Here is an 8,914-nt window from a genome sequence, read left to right as displayed (position 1 = left end):
ACCGATCGAATATCGATTCAGGTGATAACCCACCCTCACCACCAAACTCAGCGGTTCTCTAAATCCCAAAACTCACCACTCTATCGCAATACAATAAAAGTAATAATGAATTTCCGTCAACAAATGCATGACATAGATTACATATTCACATGTATAAACAAAAGGCAACAAACAACACAGAGTCAACTTAGAACAAACTTAATAGCTTACAAAAGCAATTTATTAATAAGACATGAGTTTTTATTCAAAATAATCTATTTCGGGTCTGCACCGGGCATCCATGGGTGGAGCGCAAAACCTGAAACCGAAGCCAATAAGTTGAAAAAACATGAGGGAAAATTGCCTCTGCACACGCGCGCGCACACACACCTATTTAACCCGAAACCACCTATTGTCATTTCTATGGATCATCCGATCCATGCACCAGCTCAATAGCCGTGTCCACCAAGCCCTCCATCTAAATGACCATTATGACCCTTTCAGCAATTTATTCTAAGTAAATTCTGTGTTCATAAAGCATAGCTTTATTAAATAATCAAAATACCTCTATTCTAAGTTAGTACTTGGATTCATTATATTAGAACCATTATTTTAAGATTTAAAATTAGGTAAGCCTAAAACGACTTATATTAGAGATAAAGTAATTCCTTGTGAGCTAATAAGCAATGCCCCTAAAAGTATCTTATGTCTTCTCTCTTGTTTTACTTACCTTGTTTAATTTATAGAGTAGAACTAGTAGGACTTATCATTTTAGGAAGCAAACCAAGCTAGCCTTTAGAATTCTAGTAATATTATCAGCCGGCTTATCAGCTAGAATCTACAGTATTTTTCTCTCACAACAAAACAGCTTCAGCCGGCTTATGTATCAGCCGAACAGAGCAGAAGCGTCGCCGGCTTCACCACGGGTGGTGAACAGGTCCTGTCTGATCTTTTTGAGTAGAGATTAATTAAGCTAATATAGTTATATATTTATTGTTAGGCATACAATGGACATATTTATATATTGTATTTCTATTGTAGGGAAGTGAGTTGAAGAGTAGAATTATAGCATAGTGGTCTATAAAATCCATTTCCATCTCTCACCCTATGAATTTGAGATAGACTTATTTGTGAGCTTGAAAAAGTTATGAAATGTCAAATTTTAAGCCAAATAGTCTTATCCATTAAGTAGATTTTAATTCCTCCAAAATGAAGGATCCAAACGTCTCATAAGAGAAAATTTCAACATCTCCAACACCGAATTAGTATCCTTTGATCAATTATGCAGTAAATTTTACAATATACTTATTTCGTATAATAGATGTTAATTGAACTCGATCAGAATTAAAAAAGATTGAATTAGGACAAACGTAATGGTAGCTAGTAAACCTTTAGAAATGGGTTTATATTTATTCATGATTGGAGGGAGTAACTTGTAACAGGTTGCAAGCGAGACGAGTTTTACATTCTTAAATAAAGCACCCCATACTTCAATGTACATGGTTAACAACCCTAACATCACTCTGTTTTAAATACTCTCCATAATTCTCGAGCGTTACAGAAAACAGCTAACTCATCCTCTAATTATGAACCCAAGATTTTAGCTCAGCGCATATACTTTATTTTTTTGTGGAAGGGTCAGCGCATTCACTCACAGATTCACAGGCTTCAATTGGACCCCATCGAATCCCAAGGTCCAAAGTCCAGAGGCAATAGAAACAGCAGGTGCGCCTTCACCAACCCCACCACCACCACCAGCGATGCCACCAAAAGCACATGCGTTTTGTTGGTAGTAGCAGTCCGAGGGAGTCAAGCTGTCCATCCATCCAGCGTTTGTTAGGGGGAAAACCAACAATACAAATGCAACTCGCCACAAACTGACACGAACACCAGCGCCACTCCACTCCGCCCCGCTTCCTTCCTAGCGAGTCCGCACACGCCACACCACCGCTGTAGGCTGTAGTTCATTCATCGCTTTGAGGAGGAACGGGGTGGTACTGCTTTCTAGTACCTGCCCACCTGCCCTTGCTGCATCTGCTGCTTCCCTGAACGCCTCCCGGCTGCTGACGGCTGGCCTGAGAATCCACCTGCATTTGCTGAGGCTCAGCGCCGCGTGTACTCCTGCTCTGTGGTACCACTGACCTTGTCCTTTTGCTCTTTCCGTTTCCATCCCTGAAATCTGAAATCCTCTAGCGCGAAGTTACTTCCTCTGTTTCTTCTTTTTTTAGCCTGCAATCCGACTGCTCGCTGAAGACTGGACTCCTTAGTTTTAGTTTTTCTTTGTTCTTCAGGGCAGGATTCAGGGAATGCTCGGAGTTCCATTCCGCGGCTGAAACTTCTGGGAGGGTTTAAGGTAAGAGTTCTTCTCCGGCTTCTCCATGATCCCTGCCTCCCAAATTTCCAAACTTTCTTCTTCTTCTTCTTCTGTTCTTGATTTTCTTCTTCTCTCTCCACTTGGTTCAGTTCTTTCCCCGCTCCTCTTAACCGCGACTCACTCCGAAACGTTTCTCCATTTTGTTCCATTTTAAAGTTTGCTCTTTCTAGTACCGAGAAATGATTGTTCGGTTGAGAAAGGTCGTTGCTGGTGTTCCATTCTATTTTAATATTTGAGAACAGCGCCCACTAGATCTGAGCACGAGGAGGAATTTTTGTGTGGGCGGTATTTCAAACCGGAGGGCGGTTTCTTCCCATATGGGAGTGTTTCCCTGATTTACCCTATAATTTCTTCCTAAAAACATATTGTTTTCCAACTCCTAAAAAAAGATTGGGAGTATTAAATTAAGCCATCTCCAAGAGTACCCATTAATTCACTCCTAAAGATATATTCTAAAACCATATTCCAATCGTTCAATGGCAATTTCGTAAATACGATCATCTTCTTCGTGAGAAGAAGCACATAAGCAGTCCTTGCGCCGCTCGCGTCCACACTGCAGGAGCCCGCACCGCCGGGACCGCACGCACTGGTCGATCACGCTGTCGCGCAGTATCTTGATGACGGTAAACAGTATACAGGGGGCCAAAGTAACATCATCTGTTTGCCTAGGATTTTATTTTAGTCCAAAAGCAAGAACAGTGTGCATGAGGGATTGAGCAAGCTGCACAAGATCACCGCATGTCGAAGTAGCCATCCCACCGGCGCCGGTCATCGTCGTCCTGCCGCGGAGGCAGCTCCCGCTTGACACGGCTGACCCTGGCGTCCCTGAACTCCACGGAGGGAGCCCTCGGGTCCTGTACATGATGTTGGGTATCATCTGGATCACCTGCTCCCTCATCGCCGCCACTTCTGCCCGGCGTAGCAGTCCGATCCCTGCGCTGCCCGCGGCCGCACTACAGCAGCCCGCACCACCGGGACCGCGCGCACTGGTCGATCACGCTGCTGCGCAGGGTGCCGCCGTCACCGGGCCGCCGCGCGCCGACGAACGCGAACATCCAGGGCCGCCGCGCGCGCCGGAGTGTCCGCTGCCAGGAGGCCACCTCGGCGGCGCTGGATGGGTGGAAGTAGGTCGGGTACGGCACGCCCACGTCCCACGGGCCGGACTCGAGCACGAGCGCCGTCATGTTCCTCGCCTCCGGGAGGAAGAGCAGGTGCGCGAGATCTCCTCTTTGCCGCGCGAGGGAGAAGATCGGCGCGACCCGGAGGGATACGCGCGACGGGAGAGGGCGGATCTTTACGCGCATTGAGTCATTTTTTATCGAGTCCTCAAAGATTAGGAGCTGCTATTAGTAACTGTTGGAGACATATTTTTTAGTTTTTCTAAAAATCAAAGAATTGGGAGAGTGTTTTAGGAACTCTTGGAGATGTTATGCTAGGGTGCTTTTACTTCCTCCCTTTTCAAACCTCGCTGATGCCGTCCTGGCTGTAAATCCGTTGGGGCTATCCCTATCATCTTCTTCTTACTTAAAGTAGCATCATGTTACGCATATTTGTACTCTGATGCAAGTTCTGGATCTGATTGAATTTTACGTCACCTTTACTTCTCTTTGACTTCCCTGTCTTTTGGCCAATGTTTCTTACAAAATATCTGTACCTAAACTACAGGTAGTTTTAATCTTGTTGAAATTTGTTCTTTTTTTTCTTTCTTTTTAGAAATGAACACTTCCTTGAAATATTACTCTATCAGGATGCCTTCCTCCTCTTGTTTTTTTTTCTTTACTTGACTGATTATGGATAGATAAGAAATGTATTTTAGTTGGCAAGTTTTTACTTACTTCAGTACTTATTGCAAGGGTTTCCCCTATTCTCGTCCTGGTTATTAATTTTATCTTCTGACCAGAGAGTAAGGAGAACTTGACCTCAGCGGTAGAGAAGAATATGGCAGCCACTGAAGCTGCCACGGACACAAGCAGTTCTAGGAGGTCACAAGAAGACACTGCAACACTAATCCCACACAGTGGCAATTTGGGAGAATCAAGCCGGAAGGGCGTGAAGACCACCAGGTTCAAAGATGATGATGAGGTTGTGGAAATCACCATTGTACAGCGTGATTCAGTGGCAATTGAAGATGTCAGGGCAGTCGATGATGGTGGCTCGGGGCATGGTGGTGGGTTTGACGGACTGTCACTTGTGTCACCTTCCTCGTCAAGGAGCGGCAACCTATCATCAAAGATTAGGCAGGTGAAAAATGGGCTAAAGATGAAGAGCTCAAGCAATAAGGTGCCACAGACACAGTTGGGAAAGAACGTGAGGAAGAGATTGGACAGAAGCAAGAGTGGGGCTGCTGTAGCGCTCAAAGGCTTGCAGTTTGTGACTGCAAAAGTTGGTCATGACGGCTGGGCTGCAGTGGAGAAACGGTTCAACCAGCTACAGGTTGATGGCGTGCTGCTACGTTCAAGATTTGGGAAATGCATTGGTAATTTCAGTGGTTCTATTGAATATGTATCTCCATACAGCTATTTGAACAATGCTAATACAAGCATTGCTTTGGATTGTGCAGGGATGGATGGATCTGATGAGTTTGCAGTGCAAGTCTTCGATTCATTAGCAAGGAAGAGAGGGATAACAAAGCAGCTGCTGACTAAGGATGAGCTGAAAGGTTTCTGGGAGCAACTCAGTGATCAGGGTTTTGACAACCGTCTACAGACATTCTTTGACATGTTAGTAATTTTGATGAATATCTTATCAGTCCTGGCATGGTTTCCTTCTTTATGCATAACTGTATGCGATGCGTTATCGAAATCCACCTCCACATAAAAAAATACTTGGCCTTACTAACATGCTATCTTAAAAAAACTATGAAGCAAAACTATTGTACAGTAATAAGTTTACACCAGCTGTTGTGTATTCAACAATTTTATTTGGCACTTACCATGTGTTAAGTTTTTCTGTTCAGGGTTGACAAGAATGCTGCTGTGTGTTGTAAGGTGCTAAGCAAATGATAATATGCTCTTGCAGATTATTACCCTCAGTGCTTCAGCAAACAAACTTTCCAAGCTCAAGGAATGGGCTGATGAGTACACAGCACTCATTATGGAAGAACTTGACCGCGACAATCTGGGATACATTGAGGTCTGCCCAATATACTCACAAAAAATAACAATTGTGGCACAGTCCATGAACTAACCCATGCTAAAAAATTAACAGCTTGAGGATCTGGAGGCACTTTTGCTGCAATCACCATCTCAAGCTGCTGCAAGATCGACAACACAAAGCTCAAAACTTAGCAAAGCTCTTAGCATGAAGCTTGCATCAAACAAGAACACAGGTCCATTTTACCACTACTGGCAAGAGTTCATGTACTTCCTTGAGGAGAACTGGAAGCGCATTTGGGTTATGACTCTCTGGCTCTCGATCTGCACTGGCCTCTTCATTTGGAAGTTCATCCAATACCGTAATCGAGCTGTATTTGGCATCATGGGTTATTGTGTGTGCACTGCGAAAGGTGCTGCAGAGACCCTCAAATTCAATATGGCCCTGGTTCTGTTTCCTGTTTGCCGAAATACAATCACTTGGATTTGATCAAAGACAAAGATCGGAGCTGTTGTGCCCTTCAATGACAACATAAATTTCCACAAGGTAAGACTATATGTACTCAGTTAGTATTGAACACAGGATGCACCTTTCCATTCTGTGGGAGTATCCATTCCAATTGAAACATAGTTCTCTTTTTTTATCCTAGAGGACCAGTGAGAATGAATTGTTAACCTTCCCATCTGATAGTTACACTTACTAATGTGGAAATTACATTATGTAATATGTATGGAATTATTGTGCAGGTAATAGCAGCAGGTGTTGCAGTTGGTGTTGCTTTGCATGCAGGTGCTCACCTGACATGTGATTTTCCCCGGCTGCTCCATGCAAGTGATGCTGCCTATGAACCAATGAAGCCTTTCTTTGGAGACAAAAGGGCACCAAATTACTGGTGGTTTGTAAAGGGAACTGAAGGGTGGACAGGGGTGGTCATGGTTGTACTTATGACTATAGCTTTCGTATTGGCCCAGCCATGGTTTCGGCGTAATAGGCTCAAGGATTCTAATCCCCTCAAGAAAATGACTGGCTTCAATGCCTTTTGGTTTACGCACCACTTATTTGTTATTGTGTATGCACTGCTCGTTGTCCACGGGATCTGCTTATATCTAAGCAGGAAATGGTACAAGAAAACGGTAAACATCTGTACCCTCATTGGCTAGAGAGCATCTAATTTCTGAAAGTCATTACTTACAGAGCATTTCTACCATTGCAGACCTGGATGTACCTTGCTGTCCCTGTGCTCTTGTATGTAAGTGAGCGAATTCTTCGGCTATTTAGGAGCCATGATGCTGTTAGGATTCAGAAGGTACCTGCAATTCCGTTCCTTTGGTTTTGCCATGTATTTTTCAACTTGCATACGATGAGAACAAAGCAAAGTTCAGTTAGTAGTAGGTGTGATACACACCCTTCCACCCAAATTTTCTGTTCAATTCGAATTTTGGTGTCTATTTTCTTTCATTCTACAAAGATACCTACTTACTCTGTAGTATTTTCATTTTATTTATGAGAAGTCATTTTGAAAATTTTGGTTTTCCTTTTTGACTTCTAACTTTGTGCCCTCTCAATAGGTTGCAGTATATCCAGGGAATGTTTTGGCTCTCTATATGTCCAAGCCACCTGAATTCAGGTATCGGAGTGGGCAGTATATCTTCATAAACTGCCGTGCTGTCTCTCCATATGAATGGTAGGCAGTTACACCCTTCCTCAAGGAAAGTGATGTACCTCGATTATATGATCAGCAGATGACAGAAGTTCATAATTTTCTTCTCTTGCAGGCACCCATTTTCCATTACATAAGCACCAGGAGATGATTATCTTAGTGTCCACATTCGCACAAGGGGTGATTGGACTTCACGTCTTAGGACTGTCTTCTCTGAGGTAATTTGGCTCGTAGGTTTTGAGTTTTTATTGGTCCAATAAGCCCCTTCTAGAACAAGACTCAATAACTCTTGAGGATGGTGAACACAACTTGTGAAATTTGTTATTTGTGAACTTCGATATCTGATGCCATTGCTTTTGTTATTGGACCTGACAATTATGTAAATATGTACCAGGCATGCCGTCCTCCAACTGATGGAGAAAGTGGACTCCTCAGAGCTGACCTTTCCAAGGGGATCACTGAGAGCAACGCCAGGTAGAATTTGTTTGATTTGTTTTGAAATGTAGTACAATAAAATATACATTTCTTAGATTCATCTGACCCTGAATTTTGACATGCTCTAGGTTCCCAAGACTCTTAATTGATGGACCATACGGTGCTCCGGCGCAAGACTATAGGGAATATGATGTGCTCCTGCTCATTGGACTAGGCATTGGAGCCACTCCATTGATTAGCATTGTGAAGGATGTACTTAACCACATTCAGCATGGAGGATCTGTTGCAGGCACCGAGCCTGAGGGCAGTGGCAAGGCCAAGAAGAGGCCATTCATGACAAAGAGAGCCTACTTCTACTGGGTGACCAGAGAAGAGGGATCTTTTGAATGGTTCCGAGGGGTCATGAATGAGGTGGCAGAGGACAAGGATGGAGTCATTGAACTCCACAACCACTGCTCGAGTGTGTACGAGGAAGGGGATGCACGTTCTGCCCTCATTGTCATGCTTCAAGAGCTCCAACACGCGAAGAAGGGAGTCGACATCTTGTCTGGAACTAGTGTCAAGACGCACTTTGCGCGTCCCAATTGGCGAAGTGTTTTCAAACATGTTGCTGTGAACCATGAGAACCAACACGTCGGTATGTCACTTTGTCATCTTCATATCATGTCGAAGCATTCTATGTCATCTTCCTATCATGTCGAAGCACTAGAAACGTCAATTGACTTCATCATCTAACATCTGATTACTGTTCAGGAGTTTTCTACTGCGGTGAGCCTGTCCTTGTGCCACAGCTTCGGCAGTTTTCAGCAGACTTCACCCACAAGACAAATACAAAGTTTGAGTTCCACAAGGAGAACTTCTAATGGCGTAACTGGAGAAGCTCTGGACGTGGTCCTCTAATGATTTCAGAATGTGAATTACGAGGGTTGTAATATATTGTCGGGTACCATAAAAATGGGTCCTCTAAGCAAGAACCGAAAAAATCGCTTAGACCTTGTAAAAATCGAAGCTAAGAGACAACCACCGGCAAACCCCCACCTCATCCGAGGCTCGGCTGGACCGCCCTGCCCGCCTCGAACAATATTCGGACTCAACCGAAGCAGGCTTGGCTCAAAATGAAACCACGAGGCCTCGAATGAGGTACTGATTCTCCGACTCGCTCGAGGCCCCGCATGTAAGGTCTCGGACGAGGTACCGATTCTCCGCCTTGCTCGAGGCCTCGCCTGTAAGGCCTCGGATGAGGTACCGATTCTCCACCTCGCTCAAGGCCCCGCACGTAAGGCCTCGGACGAGGTATCGATTCTCTGACTCGCTCGAGGCCCCGCACGTAAGGCCTCGGACGAGGTACCGATTCTTCGCCTCGCTTGAGGCCC

The 8,914-nt window shown here is 44.5% G+C and overlaps 1 pseudogene; it reads left to right on the top strand.

Moving 5' to 3' along the window:
* Positions 1-1,771: 1,771 nt before the first annotated feature.
* Positions 1,772-8,561, top strand: LOC136456042 (respiratory burst oxidase homolog protein B-like; annotated as a pseudogene).
* The last annotated feature ends 353 nt before the right edge of the window (positions 8,562-8,914 follow it).

This window comes from Miscanthus floridulus, chromosome 6 (assembly GCF_019320115.1).
Source record: "Miscanthus floridulus cultivar M001 chromosome 6, ASM1932011v1, whole genome shotgun sequence".
Lineage (NCBI taxonomy): Eukaryota > Viridiplantae > Streptophyta > Magnoliopsida > Poales > Poaceae > Miscanthus > Miscanthus floridulus.
This window is presented reverse-complemented; position numbering and strand designations above follow the sequence as displayed.